General features: G+C 51.5%; 1 protein-coding gene across 2 annotated transcripts in view; it reads left to right on the forward strand.

Annotated features, from left to right (window-relative positions):
• Positions 1-3,284: 3,284 nt before the first annotated feature.
• GRB7 (growth factor receptor bound protein 7) overlaps positions 3,285-3,576 on the forward strand; it is a 9,493-nt gene continuing 9,201 nt past the window's right edge. Inside the window, exon 1 of one of the 2 annotated variants that reach the window (XM_021708352.1) lies at positions 3,285-3,516. The gene's annotated coding sequence lies outside the window, so the exon portion shown is untranslated. The remainder of the gene's footprint in view (positions 3,517-3,576) is intronic. The other variant, XM_008049635.1, reaches the window with a different exon arrangement.

Raw genomic sequence — 3,576 nt, forward strand, 5'->3', positions numbered from 1 at the left:
ACTCCAACTTAAAAAAAAAAAAAAAGAAAAGAAAGAAAATCAACCTGGGCGACAGAGTAAGACTCTAACCCAGAGGGGGGGAAATTATGAAGTCTAATGTATCAATTTTTTCCTTTTTGTCGCTTGTCTCTGCTGCTGTATTTGAGTTATCTGCCTAACCCAAGGTCATAAAGATTATCTGTCATGGTTTCTTCTATAAGTTTTATAATCTTAGCTCTTATATTTAGATGTATGATCTATTTTGAGTTACAGTTTTATGCATCATGTGAGCTAAATTCATCTTTTGACATGTGAGTATTCAATTGTCACAACACCAATGATTGAAAAGACTATCCGTTTCCCCATCAATTGTCTTGGCACCTTTGTCAAAAATCAATTGACCAGAAATATAAGGGTTTATATTTGGACTCTGGATTCTGTTCCATTGAACTATAAATCTATTTTTTGGTTGTTGTTTTTATTTAAAAATTTCAGATCCACAGCACAATTCATCCTTGAGTGTACCTTTCCATGAGTCCTGGCAGTTACAACCAGGATACAGAATGCCCCTCTTACCTCCCAAAAATCCCTGTGCCCCCTCCTGTCAACTCCTCTCCAACCCCAGACTTGCTTTTTGTCCATACAATTCCACCCCCTCCAGAAAGCCATGTAAGTGGATTCCATCAGCAGTCAGCCCTCAGAGTCTGGCTTCCCTTTCCATCCTGTCCTTCAACGTCCAGAGTTATCTTTCCAAAATGTAAACTTGCCCACTCCTCTGTGCTTCTACCTAAGTCTAAACAGAACCTGCAAGATCTGGCCTCTGCCCACTACTCCTGCCAGTCTGGACAAACAGGATGGATGGCTCTCAAATCTGGTTTGCAGATGGTTTGTCAATATCACACATTCCTGGTTCTCAGCCCCAGAGACTGAGATTTCTTATCTGGGGAAAAGCCTAAGGTTGTCTTTGCTGTTGTTGTTTTGTGTTGGAGTCTCACTGTTACTCCAGCTGGAGTGCAGTGGCATGCTCACAGCCACTGCAGCCTCAACTTGCTGGGCTCGGGTGGTCCTTTGGGCTCAGTCTTCCAAATGACTGGAACTACAGGCATGCGCCACCATGCCCGGCTAACTTTTTGATTTATTGTAGAGATGAAGTCTCACCAAGTTGCCCAGGCTGGTTTTGAACCCGTGGTCTCAGACAATCCTCTCACCTCGGCCTTCCAAAGTGCTGGGATTATAGGCGTCAGCCACCTCACCTGGCCTCAAGATTGTCTTTTTATAGGAGCCTGGGGAGATTTGGAGGCAGGTAATCACAGGCCACATTTCCAGAAGCACAGGGACTATCTCCACTCCTTCCACACAGGTTGCCTGTGCGGCCTGTTCTCCCTCCACTTTCCCCACCCCACCCCTTGTCTCTGAGTGCTATGTCACCTCCTGCCAAGGGCTTGGCACTTGTTCCCTCAAAGGTGAGCCCCCGTGTTCCCATTCACCCATTCCAACCTCCCCCTGCCTCTGCTCACTTGTCATTTCCACAGTGAAGTCTTCCTTAACTCCCCGAATGAGTCATTGTCCCGGCATAGTTGTCATCCATCATGTCTTATTTGTGTGATTCTTGATGAATATTAGTCTCCTTGACTGGCTGCGGGAGAATGGGGTAGGGTCTGTTTTGTGCTCATGGCTGTATCCCCAACACCCACCTCTGCACCCACCATGGGGTTGGCATGTGGTAGGTACTTAATACATAGTTATATAAATGAGTGAGTGAATTGCCTCTTCTGTCTTTACACAAGCTGCTCTGTGACCCAGGTGACCTTGCCCCCTCCCCAACCCCTCTGCTTGGCCCACTCTTACTCGTTTTTCTAGGAAAACTTGGTTTGGAGAAAGTTGAGGCTGGAGTCACTCCTCTGTGCTTCCCTGGGCAGACCTCCTGTCACCCTGTGGATTGTTTGTTTTCCCAACAGTCACCCACTTCAAGCTGGGAGGTGGCCGCAGCCTTTGTTCTCGGCCTCCCAGCCCCTCTCTCCAGGCCCATTTGCCCAGTGCTGAACAAAAGCACTAAAGTTATCTCTCTGAGGGGAGTCCCCTGGTGCCCAGGCCAGAGCATTCTGCAGTTGACCATGGTTTTCCCCATCATGTGACCCTGCGTAACCCCTTGGATTTTATTTTATTTAATTAATTAATTAATTAATTTTTTTGAGTCGAAGTCTCACTCTGTCGCCCAGACAGGAGTGCAGTGGCCGCTCCCGGCCACCGCAGCCTCGACCTGCTGGGCTCCAGGGATCCTTCCGCCTCAGCCTTCCAAGTAGCTGGAATTATAGGCATGCACTACCACGCCTGGCTGTTTTTTGTTTTTTGGTTTTTTTTATTGTAGAGATGAGGTCTCGCTGCCCAGGTGGGATTCGAACCCGCAGGCTCAGGCAATCCACTCACCTCAGCCTCCCAAAGGCGCGGGATTACAGGCTGAGCCACCAAGGCCGGCTTGGATTTTATTTTTATTTATTTATTTACTTTTCTGAGTTGGAGTGTCACTCTGTCGCCCAGACTGGAGTGCAGTGGCTGCTCCCGGCCACCGCAGCCTCGACCTGCTGGACTCCGGTGATTCTTCCGCCTCAGCCTTCCAAGTAGCTGGAACTACAGGCACACGCTACCACGCCCAGCTAATTTTTGATTTATTGTAGAGATGAGAGCTCGCCAAGTTGCCTAGGCGGGTCTCGAACCCACGGGCTCAGGTAATCCACTCACCTCAGCCTCCCAAAGGCATGGGACTGCAGGCTGAGCCACTGAGCCCGGCTAACCCCTTGGATTTTAAAAGGGGAAGCTGAGACCTTGTGAGTTGCTCAGAAGGGAGGACATACCCTGGGTGCCCTCAGGGGGCCAGGGTGCAGCTTGGTGGCTAGATTGTGGCTGGAGGTCAAGGGGCAGGCCATGTCGCGGGACACCCTTCTGGTTGGCTTCCCTCTCCCGAAGGGTGTTCTTTGCCCCGGGGGGTGGGACCCAGAGCTGCAGACGGACTCCCTAACTTGGCCAATGTACAGACCAAGTTCGGGCAGGGGTGTGTGTGGAGAGAGCTGGGGGGGGCGTTTCCCCTTCCCTTCCAGCCCCCAGCCCCTCCCTCCCAGGTAATCTGGACTCTTTGATCTGCGCTCTCGATGCCATTCTGTTCCGCAGTCTTTCCAGCCTCTCCCCAGGCACCTGCATCCTCCCCTGGCACCTGCCGCCAGGCAAGGAAGGGCAAAAACAATCCCAGTGGGCGTCGAGTGTCAGGGAGTCTCCTCCCCCTTCTCCCGAGTTTCCTCCTCCCAGGCGCCTCCCCGGGTCCCGCCCCCATCTGCCCAAGATAATTTTAGTTTCCTTGGGCCTGGAATCTGGACACACTGGGCACCCCCCCGCCCCCGACGTCTACGTCTAAAGTCGAGGCATCCTCCTGCCACCTGTAGAGAAGCGGGAGCGGATTTGAAATAAAATCCAGGTGTCTGGGGTCCCTAGACAGAGCCAGACTTTGGGCCCGGTGTCCTGCTGCTCCCGCAGGGGCTCCTCCAGGTAAGGCGACCGAGATCGGTATCGGACGACAACCTGCACCTACCCCACCCCCCACCAGCC

Source organism: Carlito syrichta, unplaced genomic scaffold, assembly GCF_000164805.1.
Source record: "Carlito syrichta isolate Samal-C Ts95f unplaced genomic scaffold, Tarsius_syrichta-2.0.1 Scaffold135860, whole genome shotgun sequence".
In the NCBI taxonomy this organism is placed as follows: Eukaryota; Metazoa; Chordata; class Mammalia; order Primates; family Tarsiidae; genus Carlito; species Carlito syrichta.